Source organism: Dasypus novemcinctus, chromosome 17 (genome assembly GCF_030445035.2).
Source record: "Dasypus novemcinctus isolate mDasNov1 chromosome 17, mDasNov1.1.hap2, whole genome shotgun sequence".
Classification (NCBI taxonomy): Eukaryota; Metazoa; Chordata; class Mammalia; order Cingulata; family Dasypodidae; genus Dasypus; species Dasypus novemcinctus.
This window is the reverse complement of record NC_080689.1, coordinates 82,676,640-82,704,202: the sequence shown is the minus strand read 5'-3', so window position 1 is coordinate 82,704,202 and position 27,563 is coordinate 82,676,640. Positions and strand designations below refer to the sequence as shown.

The following is a 27,563-nucleotide window of genomic DNA, read 5'->3' as shown; positions in this document are numbered from 1 at the left end:
AAAGATTATAGCAAATAAATGTAATTGGGAAGAAAAAAATAAAGAGAATCTACAAAACCAAAAGTAGGTTCTTCAGAAAGATCAACAAAATTGATAAATACTTAACTAGACTAATGAAGAAACAAAGAGTGAAGATGAAAATAAAATCAGAAATGAAAGGTGATCCATTGCTGCGGATTCCACAGAAATAAAAAGGATGATAAGAGGATCCTATGAACAAGTTTAATGCCTACAAATTAGACAACTTGGATGAAATTGAAAAATTCTTAGAAATACACAAACGATCTACACTGACTCTATAGGAAATTGAAAATCTCAACAGATAAATTGTAAGCCAAGAGTTGAATCAGTCACCAAAAGCCTCCCAACAAAGAAAATCCCTGGGCAAGATGACTTCACAGGGGAATTCTAACAATTATTTCAAAAGAATTAATACCAAGCTTACTCAAACTTTTCCAAAAAAATTGAAGAGGAGGGAATACTACCTGACTCATTCTGTCATACCATCACTCTAAAACTAAAGTCAGATAAAGATAGTACAAGAAGAAATTACAGATTAATTTCTTTTATGAATATACAAGTAAAAATTCTCAAAAAAACTTGCAAATTGATTAAAACAGCACATTAACAGCATTATGCACCATGATGAAGTGGGTTTTATCCCATGTATGCAAGGGTGGTTCAACACAAGAAAATCAATTAATGTAATACACCACTTCAACAAAGGAGAAAAAACCCATGATCATCTCATTTGACACAGAAAAGGCAAAATTCAACCTCCTTTCTTGATTTAAAAAAACTTAGAAAAATAGGCAAAAAGGTTATGTCCTCAACATGATAGAAGACCTGTATGAAAACCCTACAGCTAGCAGCATCCTCAGTCATGAAGACTGAATGCTTTCCCTCTAAGATACAGCACAAGGCAAGGATAACCTCTGTCACCACTGTTACTCAACATTGTAAAGGAAGTTCTTGCAAAAGAAATTAAGCAAGAAAATTAAATAAAATACAGCAAAAGGAATATGTAAAACTTTCACTATTTGCAGTTGGCATGATCATAGATATACAAAGTCCCATGTGCCTAACCAGGTGCCACAAAATATATGAAGCAAGCTCTGCCATCGCTGCCAACAGCCAATCGGAACCAAGAGTTTCATCCCTAAAGACAATCAGAATTTCTGTGTGCCCTGCTATGAGAAACAATACGCCATGCAGTGTGTTCAGTGCAAAAAGCCCATCACCACCGGAGGAGTCACTTACCGTGAACAGCCCTGGCACAAGGAGTGCTTCGTTTGCACTGCCTGCAAGAAGCAGCTGTCTGGGCAGCGTTTCACGTCCCGAGAGGAGTTTGCCTATTGCCTGAACTGCTTCTGTGATTTGTATGCCAAGAAGTGTGCTGGGTGCACCAATCCTATCAGTGGACTTGGAGGCACCAAGTACATCTCTTTTGAGGAGCGGCAGTGGCATAACGATTGCTTTAATTGTAAGAAGTGCTCCCTTTCACTGGTGGGCGGAGGCTTTCTCACAGAAAGGGATGACATCCTGTGCCCTGATTGTGGAAAAGATATCTGAAGCCAAGACAAAGAAGTTACTGCTTCCACTATACACAGATTTATATATTTTCTTTCTCAACCAGGCAATGTTGTGTTCTGGTTTTTATGAGTCACATCAAGACTTCCCTCTTGTGCTTCTCAGTGATATTCACGTTTGTTTAAATTCTTTAATCCCTTTTACTAGTTCAGTCCAGAGAAGGAGAAAACTCTTACACAAACCCTATATGGGAAGGTGGTTTTGAATTTTTGTAATCAATTTAGGCAGATTCAGGCATAAAAATCCTTTTGAGTGATGTCATTATAAATATATCTTTCTTTCACTGCATATTTAATTTTTAAGTGCAATTAACATCACAAACTTGAAAATTTCTTAACTATAGAAGGTAATGAAGATTGATATTTACAGCTGTATAACTTCCTGTTATGTAACACCTAAAAGCAAGATTATGTGACTTTTACAATAAAGTTATTCAGTACAAAAAAAAATAGTTGGAGACTTAAATATACCACTTACATCAATAGTTAGTACAACTAAGCAGAAGATTAACAAGGACATGAGAACATGAATAATATGATAAATGAGCTAGATCTAACAGAACATATACAAATACAGAATATTGTACCTCAAATCAGTAGGACATACATTCCTCTCAACTGCTCAAAGAACATTCTGAAGGATAATTCATATTGGATCACAAAATAGGTCTCAGTAAATTTGAGAAGATTGAAATTACACAAAGCACCTTCTCTGAACGTAATGGAATTAAGCTGGAAAACAATAATAGGTAGGAAAGGGGGAATTCACAAATATATGGAGGCTAAACAATACTCTCTTAAACAACCAGTAGGTCAAAGAATAAATTGCAAGATAAATTAGTAATTTACTCAAGGGGAATAAAAATAAGAAAATGAATTATCAAGCTTATAAACTAAAATGAAACAAAACTTATGGGATACAGTGAAGGCAGTACTGAGAGTGAAATTTCTAGTCCTAAACTCCTACATTAGAAAGAAAAAAGAAGATAAAACCAAAGACCTAAGTGGAGCACATGCTGGAACTAGAAAAAGAGCAGTAAAATAATCCCAATGCAACAGAAGAAGAGAAATAACAGATTAGAGCAGAAAACAATGAAATTAAGAAAAAATATATATAATCAACAAAACCAAAAGCTGGATCTTTGAGAAGGTCAATAAAGTCAACAAACCTTTAGCTACACTAAAAAAGAAGGAAGACATAAATAAATAATTAGGAATAAAAGAGGAATATTATTACTGACCCCACAGAAATAATTTTTAAAAAATGATCATAAGAGGATATTATGAAAAACTCCTGTCAACAAATTAGCAAACCTAGATGAAATGGACAAATTTCAGAAAGGCACAAAGAACCTACATTGACATTAGAATGCAAGAGGTCAACAAACCAATCACAAGTAAAACTATTGAATCAGTCATCAAAATCTCTCCACAAGGGAGCCAGTGTAGTTCAGTAGTTCAGCAATGTCTTACCACATACGAGGTCCTGGGTTCAATCCCCAGTCCCAGATTTAGGATGAAGTGAAGAGTTCATGAAAATCCGATGCCCAGTCACCACCCACTTAGGGGTCATCAGACTCTCGGGGGGCATTGATATAGAGAAATGGCATATGAAATTATATTTTTGTCTTTTCAGTGAAATTTTATTTAGAATGTTACTCAATTCACCATCTAATGTCTTACATGTAATACCTTCAAGACAGGAATTTTCTTCTACTGTGATACTAGGAGAAATTAGTCACATTAGAAACTGGATTTTTTCCCCAGGATGAGAGGCCTGTATGTTCATGTATTTAGCTGATTTCATTGGCTTTCAGGAAGCTCTTAGTCAGATTTTATATTCAATCTCAACACTAGTTTTTTTTTTTTCTCTTTAAGTAAAGATTACTGAGGCAAAATTTACATACAGCAAAATCACCCTTTGTAGTGTATATTTCTATGAGTTTGGCCCAAAGCATAGTTGTGTAACCACAAACATTCAAGATGTAGAACAGTTCTATAAGCTTTAAAAAATCCTTTATGCTGATTTGTAATCAACCTCCCCTCATTCCCATCCCCTGGCAACAACTGGGCTGTTTATAATCCAGCCATTCAGAATGCTATATAAATGGAAACATACTGTGTGAAGCCTTTCAGGTCCACTTCTTTCTTTTATAATGTGTTTGAGATTTGTCCAACTTGTTGCATGTATCCATACATCACTCCTTTTTAGTGCTGAATATTATTCCATTGTGAAGATTTACCACAGTTTGCTTATTTATTCACCAGTTTCAAGACATTTGGACTGTTCCAATTTTTAATGATTATGATTGCTGTAAAGATGTGTGTGCAGGTTTTTGTGTGAACATATGGCTTCAATTCATTTGCTCGTAAAATACTTAGGAGTGGGATTGCTGAGTGGTAATGCAGGTATATGCATAACTCTATAAGAAACAGTCAGCAATTTCCCAAACAGCTGTGCCATTTTACATCCTTCCTGTAATGCATGACCATGCCGGTTGCTCAACCTGGTATTGTCAGATTATTGGAACCTTCATCAATGAAGTGCCCATTCAAAATTTTTCCTAGTGTTTAACGGGTTGTTTCCTTACTTATTAAGAATTTCTTAAATTTTTGAACACAAAATTAAAAATTAAAAAATAATATGTATACACTGAGGAAGGAATGGAAGAGATTGCCTTGCCACTGTACATACAGGGCAACACCTATTATAGTGATGAAAGGCAAAAAGTCAAAACAAAGCTTTATGATATTTTGCATATTTTAATGCCCCAATTTATTTTTTACTTTATTTTAGTTTTTCTAAATCAGTATGTATTGTATTTCTAATCATTAAATATATCATTACTATTTCATTTTCCTACTGATTGAATTTGGCAATATATTAAGCTTCATTTTTTAAGAAGTTTTGGATCACAGAGGGGTTCACCTATGGCAGAGGAGGAGCAACAACATGGGGTGTCATTGATGGAGGACACATGGGTGGGAGGAAGTTCCCCAGGGCATGTATATAATGTACATAAAAATGTTCATATATTCGTTGGGTATTGTCATAGTAGGTAGAGTTACACATGTCAACTGAGGGAGTGCTGAGTTCCTACCCAGCAGAGCTCTGTCACATTCCCCAATGGAACAGCAACAATTCCCCAAGTGCAAGGGCAAATGCCAGTGAAGAAGGATGGACAAATGATGGGGGCACTTGATACTGAAGACTAGGCTTGTGAGCCTGTGTGCTTGAAATTTCAATAGGCAAGAGCTGCAGGGTCCCTAAGAGTTACCTCCTGAGAGCTTACATGTTGCTCAAACATGGCAACTCTCTAAGCAAAACTCAGCATGTAAATGTGTTACCTTCCCTCCAGTGTGGGACATGTCTCCCAGGGATGAACCTCCCTGGTGCTGAGGGATTACTACCAATCACCAACTGGAGATTCAATTAGAAAAAGACCTTGAATAAATGGGGTAAATGGTAAAGACAAATTAGTTTATATGGACAAGAGCCTTCAAAATGAGTCAGGATGCCATCAGTGGGGACAGATTGATGCACAGCTCAGCAGGATCCCAGAAACAGCCAAAATAGATACAACCCCAGGTGCTGGTGCTCCTGAGGGCTACAGAGACACACAGGTTCTCCCATCATGGCAGATGGCTCTGGAGTTCAGGGCCTTGCCAGTGGGCCCTACTTTGGGATTTGTGCTCCTGAGTGTGATGGAGTTGGACTCAAATATGACCTGTATACATGCCTCTTCTGTCACTGTTACTGAATCTGTGGTTGGCATTGAGGTTGGTGTATACTCAGGAGATTTGAATCTCTGGACTGGCAATGTGCCAGCTGGGCCCTGAGCCTCAGCAACACCTACATTCCAGTTCATTGGAGTTACCCAGGTCAGCTAACAGGGAGGTGAAGATGGTCAATCACCACACCAGGGAACCAAGTGTATCTACAACTGCAAGCAGGAGAATCACATCTATCAGCCTTGTGGGATCTAAGCCACATCTTGATATAAAGGTGGGGTGTACATCACCATCCGAGGATCCACAGGATTGAGGAGTAAAATATGGATCAGAGTGGACTTATTGGTATTACACTATAGAACAAGTGTGACTATAGCAGTGGAATAAATTATATCATTGATGTGGAGACCATGGCCATGGGAGTTTCAGAAGGCAGGGAGAGGGAAGAAGAGGTGTGATGTGGGGACATTTTCAGGACTTGGAGTTGTCCTAAATGATATTGCAGGGACAGAAGCAGGACACTATATATCCTGCCATAACCTACTGAATGGACTGGGGGAGAGTGTAAACTGCAATGTAAACTATAATCCATTGGTGTAGCAGTGCTACAAAATATATTCACCAAATGCAATGAATGTGCCACAATGATGAAAGAAGTTGTTGATGTGGGAGGATTGGGGGTAGTGGGGTGTGGGGTATAAGGGAACTTCATATTTTTCAATGTAACATTTTTTGTGATCTATGTATATTTTTTTAAAAGACAAATAAAAATTCAAAATTTATAAAAAGTTTTTTTATATATTCAGCACACAATTCTTCTATCACATTTATGTTTTGCCAATATTTTCTTCCTGTGTATGTCATATCTTTTTATTTTCTTAACTGTCTCTTTTGAAGAGCAGAAGTTTTAAATTATGATGAACTGCAATTTATAAGGGTTTTTATAAGCATATTTTATTTCAATTTGTTTTTCCTCTTTTCATGCTCTTTTAATAATTCCATCATAACTTTTTAAATTAAACCCAAATATTTTGGAGGAAAGAAGAACGTTATAAAAGCAAGGTATAAACAGACTTAGTTGTGTACTAATTTTAGAAACCTCTTGGACTGCTTACTGATATACTCAGAAAACCTCTTAAAATATATAGTTCTTACTATAGATTCAACTGCACAAAATAAAAATGGTGATAAAGATAACTACAGGGAAGCAGACTTGGCCCAGTGGTTAGGGCATCCGTCTACCACATGGGAGGTCCGAGGTTCAAACCCTGGGCCTACTTGACAAGTGTGCAGCTGGCCCATGAGCAGTGCTGATGCATGTAAGGCATGCCTTGTCACACAGGGGTGCCACCGCATAGGGGAGCTCCAACCACAAGGAGTGCGCCCCTTAAGGAGAGCTGCCCAGAGCGAAAGAAATTGCAGCCTGCCTAGGAATTGCACCACACACAGGGAGAGCTGACAGAGCAAGATGACGTAACAAAAAGAAACACAGATTCCTGTGCCACTGACAACAGAAGCAGACAAAGAAGAACACGCAGTGAATAGACACAGAGAACAGACAACCGTGGTGGGGATGGGGGAGAGAAATAAATAAATAAATAAATCTTAAAAATAAAAGATAATTACAGAATAGTATAGGAAACTTCATAATATATTTTTTTAGAACAAAGTTCAAAATTGTTACAATTATTCAAATAAATATATAAATGTATGAAAATGCTGTTAAAATGCAGATAAATGAGATAAGGTTTGGAGAAGATCACAAGATTATACAGTAAAAGTGCACGTGGCCCAAGTGATGGAGCTTCTGCCTACCATATGGGAAGACCTGGGTTCAATCCTGCTGCTTCCTGGTGACAAAGGAAGAGGAGAAAGTATGCCTGTGTGGTAAGCCAGTGCCCACGGGAGTGCCTGCATGATGAGCCACTGCCCACGCAAATGAGTCAGGCAGCAGATGATGATGAATCAAAAGAGAGATGAAGGAGAATTTCAAGGTGAAATGCAGCAGAGGCTGGGAACTGAGGTGGCACAATTGACAGGGAAACTCTCCCCACATCAGGCATCTCCAGGATCAAATTCCTGTGAATCCTAGAGGACAGAAAATGAGAAGACAGAAAAAAAAAAAGAAAAAGAAAAAGAAAAAGAAACAAAGAAAGAAAGAAATATGTACAGAAGATCACACAATGAATGGACACAGATAGCAAAACAACAGGTGGGTGGGCAGGAGGAGGGGAAGGGGAAAAAATAAATAAATCTTTTAAAAAAAGATTATACAGATGTAATAAGTTTATAAGTTTGTGGGGGGTTGTTTTATTTTACACTTCCACCTAGATTCTTTAAAAAACCTTTTTTATTCAAATATTCTTTCTTTATTATTACCTTTTTTAAAAAAGATACATAGATCACACAAAATGTTACAGGTCTTAACAAAAATGTTAAGATTTTATACATCATTTTCAATTTTAAAAATAATTTAAGATTTATCTGTATCTGGTCTTTGTTCTGCAAATCTTCCATGACCTTTTGTCTAAAAGTAGTAAAATCTGTCCTGGGCTGTAATTTCATTACTTTTGTTACCTAGAGTGCACAATAATCCATGGAAGACCTGTAAGGCACAGATTGGCTTGATTATTTATGCAATACTGCCATCTGTGCAACTTACCTTAAAGCTGCATGCTAACTTTACTGCACCTAGGGAACAAGAAGAGGTCGTTTCCTTTTACTTACTTTTTTTTAAGATTTTTTTTTTATTTCCCCCCTTGTGGCTTACTCCTTTTTCTTTTGCGGTCTCTTCTCTGTGTCCATTCACTGCACGTTTTGCTTTCCCCTTCTCAGCCAGCCCATGCTGTCCTTCCAGGGTGGCAATTCTCAGTCACAAAACCTTGATCCCGTTAAACCTATCCTGAGAACTTAACACAAAGCAAGTTTTTAGAAGGAAACAGCTATAAGAAGAGTCGCTCCCTGCAGCGTTATATGTAAAAAGAAAAAAAAAGAAAGAAAGAAAGAAAGAAAACAGAAACCACCTAAATGAACAAGCAATAAGAAAATATTTAAGTCCATTATGGTATTTGAAATTAATGGAGTGTTAAGCGTTGGTTACATTTTTAACAGTGTATTGGGGGACTTCTCTCTGCCAAGCACCCTAACGAGCACTTTAACCCTCACAACCCTGTGAGGTTAGAAATGAACATTAAACTCTCAGGCAGGTTTTATACAGCTCAGAGCTGGTCAGAGTCCCTAATCCAGCGGTTCCACTCCTAGATGGAATCGTTCCCCTCCTAACACCTGTCCACCAAAAATATATATATACAATAGCATTCAGAGCCAAAAACTGGAAATAACTGAAATGTCTACAACAGTGAAAGGGATAATTACATTGTGATATACATTGGAACACTACTCAATAAGGAGACACAACAAACAACAAGTACACCCAACACTAGATGAATCTTACAAGCATGATGCTAAGGAGAAGAAACCAAATACAAAAGGTTCCTTCTTATATGTTTCTATCCATATAAAATTCAGAAACAGAGGGAAGTAAAATAAAGTTAGACATTGGGATGGGGTCCTCTAGCATCAGGTGGGGTGGGGGGATGACTGGGAGGGCCAAAAAGAGGGTCTGGAGCTCGGCACTATTCTGCCCTCCGTTTGTGCAGTGCTGCTTTGTGAAATCTGTATAATTATGACTTGTACACTTTTCTGTATGTATATTATATTTCAAAATAAGTTCATCTAGAGAAATGTCTAAGACCCAGTTTACAGATAAGACAGGCTGAGAAGAATAAGTAACAGGTCAAGACCATACACCTGGCAAACGGTGGGCAGGGATCAAATCCCTCCTGCCTGAATCCGCCCTCTGAAGCCCCCACTGCTCTCCTTCCAGCGCTAACGGGGCTCTACAGACCACGTGGTCAGACGTGCTCCTTCCCCGCCTCCACCCCCTAGTGAGGAGCACCAGGTATGGAAACAGAAGGGAGCAGGCTCCAGCAGGGCACAAAGGACAGCGCTGGGGGCCCACGTATGAAACGTCACGTATTGGGGTGGGGTGGGGGAGCAGGTCAAACCCACTTTGATTCTCCTCCCACTTCTGTGCGGGCACCGAGCTTCCCCTCTCCTTCACCCACCCATCCAGCTAACACTCACTGAGTTTGCTCTCAGCAAACACTCTTAAGGAAGTACAGAGACACCTAAGGCAGCAATCCTTCCCTCAAACAACAGATAATTCAGTTTTTCTACTCTTTTTCCTTTCCTTCGTCAAACCTACAGCAGTGGGTGGGAAAGCACAGTGGTGGGAAAGCTGGATAGGGAGACCCCTTGCCATCCTTCCTCTTCAGAATATTCACTATTGCCACATTTTTAAAACTTAGAATGTCTGAGTAGAGTTCAGAAATGTTCAATATCATCCCTTCAAATTACATAAACTTGCTTACCCATTCCTGGAAGCCACATTCAATAATTAAGCGCTCACCTCATTCTTTTTTCCCCCACAGATTTAAAATCACCTTTATTCAACCACTCCCACCCCACCCCAGGCTTAAGCCTCAGCTTGGACCCTTTACCCACCAGCGTTACTCCAAGAATCAGAAATTCCAATGACTTTTAGGGAGATAATTTAACTCCTCCTCCCCGTTGTTTGCACTCACAGAGTCTGCTCATCTTCTTTTCTTTTTAGGAGTCGCGGGGATCTGAACCTGCGACCTCCCATATAGGATGGAGGTGCCCAACTGCTTGAGACACCCCCGTTGGTTGCTTGTTGTGTCTCTCACTGTTTCCTCATTGCATCATCTTATTGCATCAGCTTGCTGTCTTCTTTATGAGGCACCAGGACCAAATCTGGGGACTCCTATGTGATAGGCAGGCACTCAACTTCTTGAGCCACATGGACTTCCTCATCACTGCACAGATACATGGAACAGTCTGATGGACACTGAAGGCACAGCCTTTCAAGGCTCTTCCAGCTCTGGTATTATGGGAATTTTGCTGCTCAAACACCAGGGGAATGGTAGACTCCAAAGTGCTGTGCACCATGGTGGGAAGACATCACAGACGAGCTTTTTCTCCAACAGGAACCCTGCTGAGGTCCAACAGATGTTCAGCATCTGCTCCCATACTGTTCTGGAGCTACAACTATTCCTCAACATTGAAACTAAGCTGAGTATCAGCAGGTTTGGCACAAGATGCGTGCTCAGCAGACATTCTTACCTGCCTCTCCAATGCTCTTCCATGAAATTCAGCTCGTGCTACCCTCACCCTCCCTTAGTTCCTTAGGCATTCAGCTCTTCAGTAAAAACTTAGCCTTCACTTCTCTAATCAAACATCCTATAGACTCAGAGCCTCTGAAAATCTGAATCTTAAATTTCACTTAGCATTAAACAAGCCACACATGGCCAGGTGGCTACAGTATTAGACAGTTCAGACAAGACACCCAGTATACCATATTTGGGAGGGGGCAAGCAACGGTCTGAATGTCTATTACCTTGGTCTGTAGATGGAGCAGAGCAAGGCCTGCAACCATTTCAAACCTGTTCTTGCAAGCACTGTAGGACTGCACAGGGTCACTGCAGACCCAAGCACGCTGGAGGCTTGCAAGCCCCTCGTCCTTCTGGAATTCATCTGTGATCCCAAAGTCAGCTCCTCTTCAGAAAGCAACACTCTGAAGCCTGACCCCCAGGACCGAAGCTAGTAAAGCCCCATTTCATGGGATGAATTTTGTCCCCCAAAAGGATATACTGAAGTGTGAACCTCCTCATACTGTGAATGTGGCCTTATGTAGAAATAGTGTCTTTGCAGTTGCACTTAGTTCACATAAGGTCCTGCTGGACTGGGGTGGCCCTAACCCAGTGGCTGGTGTCCTAGTAAGGAGGGGGTGATTGGAAACCAGCTTGGGAAGGTCAGGTGGGAGTGCAGGGACACACCTGCAAGCCTAGGAACGCCAAGGCTGGCTGGAAGTCTCGGGAGCTGCGGGAGAGGAGGGGCGGTTTCTCCCTCTGAGCCTCCAGTAGGAGCCAACCCTGCAACACCCTGATTTCCAGCTTCTGTTCCCCAGGACCATGAGAGAATACATTTCTGTTTGCTTTTTAGTTCAATAAAGCTTTGCCTCAGGCTGCCATGAGCAGAGGTTGTTCCAGGAGCTGGAGGGAAGGGAAGGCGGGCAGATACGTCCAGCATTCCTTGGGGGTTCCTTGGACTTCACAGACTGTGCTGATGGTGGGGATTTCCCAGGCGGCTGGTGGACAGGTGGTGAAATCCCGAGCTGACCCAGGCAGTTTCTGCTGTTTTCGGCCACCCAGTTTGTGCTCTTTCTTGCAGCATCACTACGAAGCTAACCCAATGGGGCTGGCAAAGAATAGCGCTCAGCTCCCCAAGGCTTCATTCCATAATGTCCAGTGGGCCCCAGTAAGGGTTCATGCACCCTAGTATGGCTGAATCCCCTCCCAGAAATGGGACAGGTGAGCACGGGGTCTGAACGTTCCTCGAATCCAGAAAGTTCATGCCAACATGTGTTCAAGTCCAAGCAGGCGAGAGAGCCAGGCTGCACCTGTGGGCTGTGAACATGAACTCTGTGTCAGAACTCTGCCATTTATAGGCTTTGGGACTCTGAGAAAGGTTCTTCTCCGACCTGGGCCTTACTTTATCTCCCTTAGAATGCAGATAACGATGGTAACCACTTCATAGGTTAAAAAAAATTGCGAAGATTAAAAGTGATAGCAGGTAAAGAACTCACACCCTGGCACCTCTGAAAGCCCAGTGGGTGCAGCCTATTGAGTACGGACAGCTCTGAGTATGAGTGGTGGTACGTGAAGAGAGAAATGAGGGGAAAGTTGAAAATGGGGAGGAAAAGGAAAGAGAAAGAATTAAAGAGGGAAAGGGGAAGGGAAGGGAGAAGAGGGAAATAAAAAATAAAGCAAGAATGAGGAAAGGATCTCTGGCAAGGAAACCTAGGAAGGCTCTGCCCTGGGACACCACATCAGACAGGGTTGCTGTCCTTTCTCAGGAAAGAGAGAGCATCTCCACACTCTGCACCTTATCGAGTGGGAAGCAGCGACTCCTCCTGAGACGGGGAGACCCACCCATGGGCACAGGACTCAACTATTTGGGGGCAAAGATGTCTGGACATCTGGAAAGAGCATGTGGACTGTATATAAACTAAGACACAGTGAGAGGAGCTAAGACTTTCTGTAGCTGGAGGAAGTTTTATAATAATAACAAAGTTTCATATCCCGAGACTGGGGCAGTCAGCTGCTCACCTGTCACCCCACCGGTCCCTTCTTTGGGCCATGCATGCCGCCCCAGACACCCCTGAGTGCAGCACTCCCTCACATCCCTCCTCAGCTGGTCTGCAAGACCAAGAGCCTGTTTGGGGACCTCGAGGTCCTTTTCCAACTCTGAGGTCCATGCCTCAGGATGGAATCCTCTCTGGTTTAAAAAGTGGAGTGTAGCTTCTGTTTTTAACACATTTTCTGTAAAAGGAGGTTTTTAGAATATTCCATGTTTCTTTGTGTTTATGCTAACACGTTCCTGCCCACAAGACCTGGATCAATTCCATGAGGTAAACATAGTATTTGAAGAAATGGGAAAAAGGAGTGGAGAGGGTGAGTAAACAAAATAAAAAGAACAGGAGGGAGGCAGATGCAGTTCATGGTTGAGTGCCTGCCTCCCATGTACAAGGTCCCTGGTTCCTCCTTAAAAAGAAAAAAAACAAGTAAAGGAAGATGGAGAGATAGAAATTGGGAAGTGAGAGGGAGAGGAGGAGGAAAAAGAAGCAAAAGTTGACTGATGAGATGACAAGATACGAAACAGGAAGAGTAAAGGGAAAGCAGAGATGTTTGTTTGCTTGTTTGTCTTTTTATAGCACGCCTTGTTCCAGGCATTGACAATTCCAAGTCCTAGTTTTTCAGTCTGTGTCCCTCCAACCTAACAATTTTATTTGTTCTTTCTTGAAATCCTGGCTCCCAGTGAGATCACGTATAGGTCAGACATTTTCATCTTTCCATAGAAGGGGCCACTTAGGCTGTCTCTGGGGCTTAGGGAGGAAGAGGAGCATTTATAAAGGCTAGCAAAGTGGGATCTAACATTTTACCAAACTAAATTGCTGACAGAGTGGCCGCTGGAGGACTTAAGGCCAAGATGCCAGGACACAGGCCCTGAGCTCCAAGGCCCCATCCCCATGTATGTGCACAGGTGAATTACCACCAGGGGTCAAGGCAGCTGGGATTTAAGCCTGGAAAGACTCAGTGGATAAATTATTGAGCTCCTTTTCCCACATCATTGTCTCCATACAATTGCCCAGGAAAATAGGCTCACAAGTCATAGTAGGAAATTACTTGAATTTTATGTCTCATTTTTCTCATATGTAAGGGGAGGAATATGACCTAGTAAGACTGATGTGAGGACTAAATGAAAAAATCCTCGAAAAGTGCTAAGAACCTGGCCTAATATACACTCAGGTTGCTAAAAATGTCTCCATGTTGCTCAAATGTGGCCAATCTCGAAGCCAAACTCAGCATGTAAATGTGTTGCCTTCCCCCCAGTGTGGGACATGACTCCCAGGGATGAGCCTCCCTGGCACCGAGGGATCACTACCAAGTACCAGCTGATGATTCAACTAGAAAATGACCTTGAATTAAAGGTTCAATGCGGACCAGCAGAATATCCCTGTCTACATATAATAAGAGGAGTTTAAAATGCTGATTCACCTAAATTAAGGGGGAAATGGAAAGGACAAATGAGTTTATATGGCTATGAGTGTCTAAAAAAGATTCTGGAGGTTGTCAGAAGGATTGCCCTTATGCACACCTGAGCAGAGTCTCAGAGACAGATAAAATAGATACAACCCCAGGTATTGGTCCTCTTGAGGGCTAAAGAGACCCACATGTTCTATGGTCATGGAAGATGGGGTTCACTGCCATGCCAGTTAACCCTTCTTTGGAGCTGGTGTTTCTGCATGATGGAGCTAGACTCAGATGGGATCTCTTTTCACAAGACTTTCATGCTACTTTACTGGAATTGTAGTTCATGCTGGGGCTTAAGATATATCTAGGGGATTTGAATCTCTGGACTGACAACATGATAGCCAGGTCCTGACCTCAACAGACTTCAGCTCCTACACTCTGATTTATTGGACTTACTCCACTCAGCTAACATGGAGTTGAAGAATGTCAACCACCACACCACGGAGCCTAGAGTGCCTACAACTGAAAGCAGGAGGATTGCATCCAATATCCATGTGGAATCTAAACTCCCTCTTGACATAGATGTGGAATGGACACAACCAAGCCAAGGTCCACAGGAAGGAGGAATACAGTAAGGATCAGATTGGACTTAATGATATTCTGTCCATGAACTATTGTGGTTAATAATTGAGAAAATGTGGCATTGTTGTGGAAAAAGTGGTCATGGTGGCTGCTGGGTGCTGGGAAGGGGAGGAAGAGAAGAGATGTGGAGGCATTCTCGGGACTTGGAGTTGTCCTGGGTGGTGCCCCAGCAAGAATTGCTGGATGTTGTATGTCCTCCCATGGCCCACTGGATGGAACGAGGGAAAGTGTGGGCTATGGTGTGGAACATGGGACATGGGGTGCAGCGATGCCCAGAGATGTACTCACCAGACGCAATGGATGTGACATGATAATGGGGGAGAGTGTTATTGGGGGTGGAGTGGTGGGGTGGGGGCGGTGGGGGTGATTGGGGACGTCATATTTTTTTTAATGTAATATCTTTTAAAAAAATAAATAAATTGAGTAGAATTTGGAAAAAAAAATTCCTATTGAATGAACAAACAACATTAAGTCAACAGTTATTTCAGTCCACGAAATTGTTTTCAGGTTATGAACATTTTTTACTTAATTGAGGTATATCACTCATGCATAAACTTACATAAACAATATGTGTATAGCAATAACTGTGAACTTACCAAAAAAAACATATATAACATCATACAGGACTCTCATACCTCACCCTACCACCAGGACCGTGCATTGTTGTTAGACATTTTTAACTAGTTATTAAAGAGCATTGTCAATATATTACTACTAACTAAAATATTTTCCCCAATCCACCCTATTATTATTATATTTGTATCATTTATATATGAAGATACAAAAGCATTAAGTTTATAGTAAAAGTAGTGAACTTACAAAGCAAACACACATAACATCATACAGGAGTCCCATACATCTATCCTCCACCTACACCTTCCATTGTCGTGAGACATTTGTTACATGTGAAGAAAGAATATTGTCAAAATCTTACTACTAAATATAGTCATTCTCTTACATTTGGTGTATTTTCCCCCAAAACACCCTGTTATTATTTTTAATATATTTTTATGGTAGAAGTTGTAATCCTGTAAAACAATTATGTACATGTGCAGAATTCCCAAACAACATCCCTCTAGCATCACACCACACCATGGCGGGATAATGTCATCTGATTACCACCACCTCCACTGTGTAGATTTGGCACAAATTTTGCATACTGCCCAATTATCAGCAAAGTACATCTTTGGCATAGTTACAAGAATATTAGATTATTACTGCTAACCACAATCCATCATTCACTCCAGCTGTATTTTTCCCATGCTTCCTCACATTCCCACCACCCTGCAATTATGTTTTACATTAGTTCCTGAGATCCTGTTTGATTTTTTTAATTTTTTTTCTTCATTTGTTCTTTTGTATGTTCACTTTCTTTTTTTCCCTCCATTTATTTATTTATTTATTGATTGATTTTGTAAAAATATTACATTAAAAAAATATGAGGTCCCATTCAACCCCACCACCCCCACCCCACCACTCCCCCCCCCCAACCAACACTCACTCCCATCATCATGACACATCCATTGCATTTGGTAAGTACATCTCTGGAAATCTCTGTACCTCATGGTCATTGGTCCACATCATGGCCCACACTCTCCCCCATTCCATCCAGTGGGCCATGGGAGGATTTACAATGTCCGGTGATTGCCCCTGAAGCACCATCCAGGGCAACTCCAAGTCCCAAAGGCGCCTCCACATCTCATCTCTTCCTGCCATTCCCCATACCCATCAGCCACCATGTCCACTTTTCCCACTCCAATGCCACCTTTTCTCTGTGGACCTTGGATTGGTTGTGTCCGTTGCACCTCTATGTCAAGAGGAGGCTCAGATTCCACATGGTTACTGGATGCAATCCTCCTGCTTTCAGTTGTAGGCACTTTAGGCTCTATGGTGTGGTGGTTGTCCTTCTTCAACTCCATCTTAGCTGAGTAATGTGAGTCCAATAAATCAGATTGTAGGAGCTGGAGTCTGTTGAGGCTCAGGGCCTGGCTATCATATTGTCAGTAAAAAGATTCAATCCCCTAACTATATCTTAAACCCCAATACCAACTACAATTCCAGTAAAGTAGCACGATAGTCTTATGAAAAGAGATCCCCTCTGGGTCCTGTTTCATCACGCAGAAACACCAGCTCCAAAGAAGGGCCATCTGACATGGTAGTGAACCCTATCTGCCATGACTATAGAACCCATAGGTCCCTTTAGCCCTCAAAGGAACCAATACCTGGGGATTGTATCTACTTTATCTGTCTCTTAGACTCTGCTCAGTTGTGCATAAGGGCAATCCTTCTGACAGCCTCTAGACTCTTTTTTTTTTAGAGACTCATAGCCATATAAACTCATTTCTCCTTTCTATTTCCCCCTTACATTAGGTCAAACAGCATTTTAAAGTCATATTATTCTATGTAGACGGGGATATTCTACTGATCCGCATTGAACCTTCAATTCAAGGTCATTTTCCAGTTGCATTATCAGTTGTTAGTTGATAGTGATCCCTCAGTGCCAGGGAGGCTCATCCCCGGGTGTCATGTCCCACGCTGGGGGGAAGGCATTGCACTTAGATGCTGAGTTAGGCTTTGAGACTGGCCACATTTGAGTAACATGAAGGCTGTCAGGAGGAAATTCCCAGGCACAGTGCTGCTCTAGGCCTTGTTCTTATTTCAGGCATATAGGCTCACAAGCATAGTCATTAGTATCAGGGGCTCACTGTTGGACACTCATTCCTTCTCGGTACTTGCCGTTGCACCTGGGGGACTGCTGCTGCTCCCCTAGGGACCATGGCACAGCACCCCCGGCCAGGGACCCAGTACCCCCCCAGCTGTAGTTTTTAATTGTTACCACTATGAGTATATCCAAACATTACCATGCACCCTGGACATATGCCCTGTATAGCTCCCTGTCAGCCATATATCACCTGTCAATAGTGTCCTATACCAGTATTCCTCCACTGCCATTGTTGGACCACTCTGTGATCCAGAACTTCCTGAAAATTGAAGCCCCAATATAATGTCAGGATCTCTTACTAGCAAAATGGGATGTAGCGATGGGTTTAAGGGTTAGATATAGAATACGTGTTGACTTGGAAAAATTCTGCATCCTATCTTTTTCTTTCCCTTTTTTTTCCCCTAATTATTGAACTTCTCTTCACAAGAGCCCTAGACCACAGCAATTCATGTATACAATATACAGCACTCCCACACATCCACCACAAAACCTTTTCCCTTCCACAGTGATACTCTTACAACCTATTCACAACATATTTACTTAAAGTGATGTTCAGAGTCTGAGACAATAGCTTTCAAACCAGGTGTCATCTGTTCACTTTCACAGGCCATCTTTTAAGCTCACCAATTCTTTCTTCTGCCTCCTTAAAACTGCTATTTATGATTCCAATATTTTTTAATTTGACTTATTGCACCGTTCATTTTCATAAGATCTGTTTTTTTATATGCTTTCAAATTATATTTTGTGCTCATCCAAGGTCTTCTTAATATCCTTAATCTCTTTAACCATCTCATTGAATTTATTAAGGAGATTTGTTTGAACATCTATGATTAGTTGTTTCAACTCCTTTATGTCATCTGGAGGCTTATCTTGTTCTTTTAACTGGCCCATAGCTTCCTGTTTCTTGGTGTGGATTTTAATTTTTGGTTGTGTCTTGGCATCTGGCTTACTACAGTAATTATTTATTCTGGGTGTAGATTTTCTCATTAGTTTCAGGCTTCCTGCCCTTTCTCCCTTGCTGGTTGTGCAGTAGGAGCCAAGGATGCAGTTTGTGTTACAAGATATGGAGGCTGAAGCTGCCCTCATCGCACCAGGGACCAAGGAAGCTTCTCCCAACTTTCTCCTTTACCAGGGGAAGGGACAAAGTCACACCTTTGTGGAATAATACAAGTTGTGTTGGCCTAGACTGTAGCTGCCCAGAGAGAGTAATGAAGCTTCAATCCCTTTCCCCTTGCCTTGGGTAGGGGTGGAACTGCAGGTGTGGGCAACAATTTATGCAGTTCAGGTCCAAAGATGACCACAGTTGCCCCAGTAGAATTCCAGTTATTCAGTCTTTGCCAGCCAAATGTACCTGCAGTTACCTGGATAGACTTGTGCAGGGCCCACCAGTCTCCTCCCTGCAAGAGATTGGGCTGAAGACTGGGATAAGCCTGCAGGAAGATCTGGGTGAAATAAACTGTTTCCTACAGTCTCTATGACTTTTGTTCAGCCCAGTTTCTGCTCATGCTGGGGCAGGGTCAAAATGGAAGGCAACGGCCTCTTTCAGACTTCAACAGTTTCAATCTTTAGATGTTCTTGGGGTTATACTTTAGTGAGCCAAATTTACTAATCAGTACTTGAAAGTGGTGGCCAAACATCTCCTTCTCCCCTGTTTTTGGGAATGGAGCTTCCAATTCCAGCCACAGAATTGCTCCTGGGTGACTTGCGTTGCCAACATAAGGTGATCAATTGCCTCTTAGATTGGCCAGCAATTTCCTAGAGAGGCTGCCGCAGGTCCCCCAGCTTCCTCCCTGTAGAGGTGGGCCTGAGGCCTAGGCTAGAACTGCAATATGGCCTGGATGGAACAAAACCAGTTCCCACCAGCACTGTGATTTTCAGTCCTCCCTGCTTCTCCTCTGCCAGGCACAGAGTTAAGATGCCAGCGACTGGCCTCTTTCTCACTTGAACAATTTCAAACTTTAGCTGTTCTTAGGGTTATATTTTTGCCCACTGAATTTACTCATCAGTAGCTGAATTTGTTGCCCAACCATCTTTTTCTCCTCCATAATTTGGGAGTGGAGCTTTCAATTCCAGCTGGCAAACAGTGGCCAAACTGAAATCAACATATTTCATTGGCTGAGCATAATCTCTTTTAACCTAAACATTCTTCAGTTAATATAGTATATTGTATATTAAGGCACTCACAATTACTATTTGATGGCATTAAGAAATGAAAATAGTTATCTAAATTAAAAAAGAAGGTAGAGTAGCAAATGTATTCATCTTCTGTGACACTGAAAAGAAAGGCTTGGATGGCAAAGTGTTCAGGGAAATAAGGATAAAGGAGGAAATGACCTTCCACAGGGGAAGTTTTGCATATGAAGGATCAAGGATTTAAATCTTGGGAAGGACCAGAGGTGGAGGATGATGGGGGAGAAGGAAGAAGATGAAAAATATTTAAACATTAAGGAGATACAATGAGTAGAGAATCAATTCATCAGGGTGTAAAGTTTAAGCGACCCTAGCCTAGAGGGTCAGTTCACCCAGTTACTTGATCTCACCATGGTACAGTCCCCTAAAGGATGAGGTTTCTCAGACAGATGGAAGAAGCAAACATATTCTAAGAGAAGAGACAATGGGGGAAGAAAGAGGAAACCAACTAGGATGATCCCTTTTCACCTGTCAATTCCTCTCTCCTTGGCTCCACTTGCCAACATTGTCATGGACAAAGACCCCCATGGACACCCCAACAGACTTCCCCTATGAAGTCTGCTTTCCTTTCTCCCTACACTCTCGACCTTCCCTCTCCTCTGTCCCCTTCATTCTTCTTCTCCATTCCCCATTCTCAGGTAAGCAATGGCTTCCCTTTCTCCTTCCTCCTCTCTCTTTCCCCAGTTCCTCTCAGTCTTCCTGCCCCTCCATTTACTGACCCGTCATCTCTTCTCAGGCTTCAACTAGTCCTTTCTACCCTGCCATGTGGCATCTCATGTGGCAATTTATCTCTTTATGAGAAGGTTCTATCTCCCAACTCTGGCTCTAATCTTCTGTATCCCTGATGCTAGCAAGGTTCTCTGTGCAAAGTCTGAACAGGGTTGAAAGAAAGGAGAGGACACCAGAGCCAGGGAGGCAGAGGAAAGCAGGGAACTGACATTAGCTAGTACTGCCATGTGCCCGGCTCCCCAAATGAGTAAACTAAGGCTAAGAAAGGTGAAACCATGTGATTAGGAATACAAAACTCCTGAGACATAGAACCATGACTTAAACCAAATACTAACTAATAAGATCAGACTAGATAGAGAATAAGCTTCTTCCCTCTCTATGAGTCTTTCTCAAGGAAATATACAAGCTTTTATTTTACCATGGGTTTACTGTGGAAGCAAATGAGCGACATTTCATGGCCTAGGTCACAGTAAGAAAATGTTGATAATCAAGAAAAAAATGAAATGAGAACAGAGGAGACCTGTGATACGCCTGATGGTCCAACAAATGCCAACTTGCAACAGGTTTTTATAATACTTTATGGTAATAGTAAGGGATACAGTATCCCAGACACTGACAAGCATCATATCAGTGGATCCTCCAATAGTCCCATGGGGCAGGTTGGATTAGCCCCATTATATAGATAAGGAAACTAGGATTTAGAGAGAGTAAATATCATGTCCAATGTCACACAATCAGTAAATCCAGAAATCAGGATTCAAACTCAGGAAGCCTGATCAAGAGCCCTCATTCTAAAACCTAGTGCTGGCCATTTAATAGCTAAAACTCGTGGTTGCTACTTTCAGGGACAAGAATTAGAGACTCTTAGAGTGAGAAAGGAGTGTAGAAATGAAATTTCTCATTTCTTTTTTTTTTGTCACTAGAGCAAGATTTCATTTTTGATAATAAAAGTGTTCTCCTTGAGACATATTAGGTTCATATATATGTTTAAAGAGTTTTTCAATGGCACAAAGAATGGGTGCCATTTTCTGAATAACTTTTTTATTCTCTTTATTTTTTTAAATGTTATAGTCAAATAATATGAGGTCCCCATATGCCTCCCAACCCCCTCACCCCACTCCTCCCACATCAACAACCACTTTCATCATCATGGAACATGTTTTCTCATTTATTAATTGAGGAGACTGAAGAACAGCAAATAAAGGGCATGGTCTGGTCATTTAGGGACAGATTTGAAATTTGAGACCAGTGCTCATTTACCTATGCTTTTGCTTGCATTTTTTTTCTTGAGGCCACCATCGAATTGGATAAAAAGAATCCCTACATTGCTGAGGGAAATCTCTTTTGCAGATCATAGCTGCAATCAGCTGTATATGAAATCAACTGACTACATAACCTAAATCCTGTTATGTTTTTAGTCAATGCAATAGTGAACTATTTACAGACATCTTAGGGAAGAAATCCATTGAATTCTGCAAAAAAGGAGAATTAAGAAACGTTTTTGGAAAAGTAACTCCTTTACCAAATGTCCTCTTCATACCTGACACGTCCACCATCTCATCCCTCAAGCCCCAACCATGCCTCCAATAATTCCCTCATCTAGGCTGATTATCATCAACTTAGAAGATGACTGAACTGTGATGATTAAAAAAGTAACAATACATTATGAGGGATAGTCTCAGAGACCAAGATAGCAAATGTCATAGCAACGGTCACACAACTTTGGTCAAGAAGATCCTAGAAGACTCAGGATGCCTGAAGATATCTTTTTGTGTTTTTGTCCTCACCTGAAGGAGACCATATGAAACAATCATAATCCTGGGATCCTATATGAGTTACATCATATGTAAAATTTCCGTAGATGTGATTAAGTTAAAACTTCAAACAGGAGAATTGCCTGGATAAAAACACTGGCCCCCCAATGCCATCACATATATTCTCACTGGAGGGACATTTGACCAAAAATAGAAAATAAAGTGGTATTAAAACAGTTAAGACAGTAATTAGAATCCTTGAGGACTGAAGCAAGTCAGTCACAACGATCAAATTGTTCATTGCAAGAAGGCTCATAATATAGGTCTTATGTTCTCTTTATGTGGTAGAATCCTGACAGATTTTAGTACCAAGCATGGGGTGGTGCTATAACAAATACCAAATATCTGGAAGTGAGTTTTAAAATCGTTGATGGGAAAAGAATGGAAGAATTTTGAGGCCTCTGGTAAAGCCTAGATTTCCTCAAGCAGAACATTAGTGGAAATATAGATGTTTGCTTCTGTTGAGTGCTCAGAGGAAATGACAAACTGTTACCTTAAAGGGGGAACATCACAATCCTTTTATATAGAATCAGAACGTTGCTGAATTTTGTCTATGAGTTTTTTGTGTGCAAAGCAGAATTCAAAATCAATAAACTTGTACACGTAGCGTAGGAGATTTCCAAGCGAAGTGTTCACACCATGTCCCAGGTTCATCTTTCTACATGTGTAAACTACAGGAGGAAAGGTAAAACGGTAAAGTGAAAAAAAAAAACTGTTAAGTAAAGAGTAACTATGAATTATGATTTGGATAATACTCCATCTGTCCAGATTACAAAAGATGTTAAAATTAAGATAGATATCAACTGTAAAGGAAGAATGAACTGGAGAAAAGGTCAAGAGAGACATGATAACTCTTGCAAGTGAAAACACATTAGGCATGTGCATATGGATCACTTCAAACAAGGAGCAGAAATGAGGAACAGAGATGGGAATATCCTGGAAAGATCTGTGGAGGACCCTCTTGTCTAATGATATGTCAAATGGAGAGAAGATATGGGCAAATTTAATACCTCATACTCCTATATATCAGGTATTAAATTTTCAATAATACTTCACTTATTTTTTCTAATATAAAATAAAAAGATGTATAATTCACTGTAGTTACATTATTCAACCTGCCACACATACATCATCCATCCTATAAGCAATAAATAGATGTTTAATGGAAAATTTTTATTGACTTTAAAAAGAATATCTATAGCTACCCAAATAGATTTCAACCCATCATTTTAATCAAATTTTAGATTGAATTGATCCTAACTTGTCTCATCTTATAAACTTCTTGGAAACTTCCATGTAGCTATGTCAGGAACACACATATTCCAAATTTGGATTTTTATACTGCTTTGTAGCAAAGTCTCACTGAGTCAAGCAAAGAGGTGCGACTTAAAAGTTTCTGTTGAATGAACAGATAACATTAAGTCAACAGTTATTTCAGTCTATGAAATTATTTTCCAGTTATGCACATTTTAAAATATATTGAGTTATATCACTCATACATAAACTTACATAAATGATAGGTGTATAGTAATAACTATGAACTTACAAAACAAACATATATAATATCATACAAGACTCTCATACCTCACCCTACCATCAGTACCTTGCATTGTTGTTAGACATTTTTAGCTAGTTATTAAAGAGCATTGTCAATATATTACTACTAACTAAAGTATTTCCCCCAAATGATCCTATTATTATTATTATATATGTATCATATATATATGATGATACAAAAACAATAAGTGTATAGTAGAAGTTGTGGACATACAAAGCAAACACACATAACATCATACAGGAGTCCCATACGTTGGCCCTCCACCAACACCTTGAATTGTCGTGAAACGTTTGTTACACGTGAAGAAAGAATATTGTCAAAATCTTGCTACTAATTATAGTCATTATCTTACATTTGGTGTATTTTCCCCCAAAACACCCTCTTATTATTTTTTAATATATTTTTATGATAGGAGTTATAATCCAATAAAACAATCATGTACATGTGCAGAGTTCCCAAACAACATCCCTCTATCAACACACCACACTGTGGCAGGATATTTGCTACAGGTAAGACAATGTGATCTGATTATTACCACCTCCATAGTGTACATTTGGCACACATTTTGCATACTGACCCATTATCAACAAAGTACATCTTTGGCATAGATGCAAGAATATTTTATTATTACTGCTAACCACAATCCATAGTTCACTCCAGCTGTATTTTTCCCATGTTTCCACACATTCCCACCACCCTGCAATAATGATGTACATTTGCCCTAGCTAACAAAGGGCACTCTTGCATTTGTACCATAAAACATAATTCCCATCCACCTCTTGGTTTGCCATACTATTCAGTTCCTAGAATATTCTCTAGCATTCTGTCGATTGGCTTTTACATCCCTAGACAACCATTTTCAGCCAAATCCCCATTCGTTAGTCTCTATGTACTATCATCCACTCTATACATATCCACACTTATGCAGTAAAGTTAATTAAAACTTCTACATGCATTAAATATCAGTAGTCCATACCTGGCCTCCTCTTATCTCCTTTGAGAATCTTCCACCTATCACTAGGTCTTGAAGATATTTTCCTACATTTTCTTCTAGAAGCTTTATGGTTCTTGCTTTTATTTATAGGTTTTTGATTCACTTTGAATTAATTTTTGGATAAGGTGTGAGATAGGGGTCCTCATTTCCTCTTTTGGCTATAGGTATCCAGTTTTTCAGCACCATTTGTTGAATGGACTGTTCTGCCCAAGACATGTAGATTTCACAGGCTAGTCAAAAATCACTTGACCATACATGCGAAGGTCTGTTTCTGAAGCATCAATTGGATTCCATTTATCTTTGTGTCTGTCTTTATGCCAGTACCATGATGTTTAACCACTATAGCTAGATAACATAGTTTAAAATCTGGAGATGACAGTTTGCTTTTCCTTTTTAAATGTTTCTGTCTTTCAGGACCCCTTACCCTTCCAAATAAATTTGATAATTGTTTTTTCAATTAAAAGAAATGCTGGTAGAGTTTTTTCAGGATTGCATTGAATCTATACATAAATTAGAGTAGAGTTGACATCTTAATGATATTTAGTCTTCCAAGGGATGAGCATGGAATGTTCTTCCAGTTATTTAGGCCATTTTTTTATTTCTTTTAACACTGAGTTGCTGTGTTCTGAATACTAGTGCTTTCTATCATTGGTTAAGTTTATTCCTGCCTATTTGAGTGTTATCTGCCATATTTTATTTTCACCACTCTTTTAACATTTGGTACTTTTATTGAGATAATCTTCATTTCTAGACTCTCTTCCAGGCCTCTCTCTCCTGTCTTCTCTTTTCAGGTTCTAGCACACCTTTTAGTGTTTCCTGAAAATCTGGTCTCTTCTTTAAAAATTCTTCCAGCTTCTGTTTATCTCTGATATTCTAAACTCATCCTCATTTTTGAAATATGATCTTGCCAAATATAAGATTCTTGAGTGGAAGTTTTCTATTGTACTATCATAAATAAATCATACCAATGTTTTCTGGACTCCATGGTATTTTGTGAGAAATCAGCACTCTGTCTTATTGGGTATCCTTATTATTTTGCCTTGCTTTTATCTTGTTCCCAGAATTCTGCCTTTTTTTTTTTGGCATTTGACATTTTGATCAATGTGTGTCTTGACATTGGTCTATTTGGAGTATTTTGAATGGGAGTACATTGGGCTTCTTAGACATGGATATCTAGGTCCTTCAGTAGGATTGGGAAATTTTCTATCATTATTTCTTCAAATATTTCTTCTACCCCTATTCCCTTCTCTTCTCCTTCTGAGACACCCATGAAATGTATGTTTGCACGATTTTATATGTCATTAGTTCCCTGAGACCTTGTTCAATTTTTTTCCATTCTTTTCTTCATCCGTTCTTTTGTATGTTTACTTTCAGAGGCCATATTTTAAGCTCATCGATCCTTTCTTTTGACTCCTCAAATCTGCTATTTATGATTCCAATATTTTTTACTTTGACTTATTGCGCCATTCATTCCTATAAGATCTGCTATTTTTCTTCAAATTTTACTTTTTCTCATCCAACGTCTTCTTAATATTCTTAATCTCTTCAGCCATCTCATTGAATTTATTAAGGAGATTTGTTTGAACATTTATGATTAGTCATCTCAACTCCTTTATGTCATCTAGAGGCTTTTCTTGTTCTTTTACCTGGGCCATATCTTCCTGTTTCTTGGTGTGGATTATAACTTTTGGTTTTGTCATGACATCTGGCTTACTAGAGTGTTTATTCTGGGTGCAGTTTTTCTCTTAGGTTCAGGCTTCCTGCCCTTTCTCCCTTGCTGGTTGTGCAATAGGATCCAAGGATGTAGCTGGTGTTACAAGATATGGAGGCTCAAGCTGCCCTCATTGCATTAGGTATCAAGGAAGCTTCTCCCAACTTTCTCCTTTGCCAGGAGTAGGGACAAAGTCACAGCTTTGTGGAATAATACAAATTGTGCAGGCCTAGACTGCAGCTGCCCAGAGAGACTAATGAAGCTTCACACCCTTTCTCCATTGCCTTGGGTAGGGGTTAGCTGCAAGTGTGGGCAACAATCTATACAATTCAGGTCCAAAGATGACCACAGTTGCCCTGGTAGAATTTTGATTATTCAGTCTTTGCCAGTCAAATGTACCTGTGGTTACCTGGATAGGCTTGTGCAGTGTCTGCCAGCATCCTCCGTGCAAGAAGTTGGGCTGAAGACTGGGATAAGGCTGCAGAGTGATCTGGGTGAAATAAACAGGTTCTTACAGTCTCTATGACTTTTGTTCAGCCAGGTTTCCACTCACGCTGGGTCGGGGTCAAAATGGAAGGCAATGGCCTCTTTCAGACTTCAACAGTTTCAATCTTTAGATGTTCTTAGGGTTATACTTTAGCGAGCCAAATTTACTAACCAGTAGTTGAAAGTGGTGGCCAAACATCTCCTCCTCCCCTGTTTTTGGGAATGGAGCTTCCAATTCCAGCCATAGAATTGCTCCTGGGCAACTTGCATCACCAACATTGGGTGATCAAATGCCTCTGAGACTTGGCCAGTAATTTCCTAGAGAGGCTGCCACAGGCCCCACTTCCTCCCTGTAGAGGTGGGGTTGGGGCCTAGCCTAGAACTGCAATATGGCCTGGATGGAACAAAACCAGTCCCCACTGCACTGTGATTTTCAGTCGTCCCCACTTCCCCTCTGCCAGGTGCAGAGTTAAGATGCCAGCTACTGGCCTCTTTCTCACTTGAACAATTTCAAACTTTAGCTGTTCTTAGGGTTATATTTTTGCCCACTGAATTTACTCATCAGTAGCTGAATTTGGGGCCCAACTGTCTTTTCCTCCCCCATATTTTGGGAGTGGAGCTTTCAGTTCCACCCAGAGAACAGTGGCCAAACTGAAATCAACATATTTCATTGACTGAGCATCATCCCTTATAACCTAAGCATTCTTCAATGAGTATAGTA

The 27,563-nt window shown here is 40.5% G+C and overlaps 1 non-coding gene and 1 gene segment (V, D, J or C); both read right to left on the bottom strand.

The window, feature by feature from the left end:
- LOC131273778 (immunoglobulin kappa variable 3-20-like) overlaps positions 1–27,563 on the bottom strand; it is a 1,006,205-nt gene that overhangs the window by 260,898 nt on the left and 717,744 nt on the right.
- Positions 10,780–10,913, bottom strand: LOC111759869 (small nucleolar RNA SNORA9). The gene has a single exon (XR_002793728.2). It is a non-coding gene; the product is annotated as a small nucleolar RNA SNORA9 (small nucleolar RNA).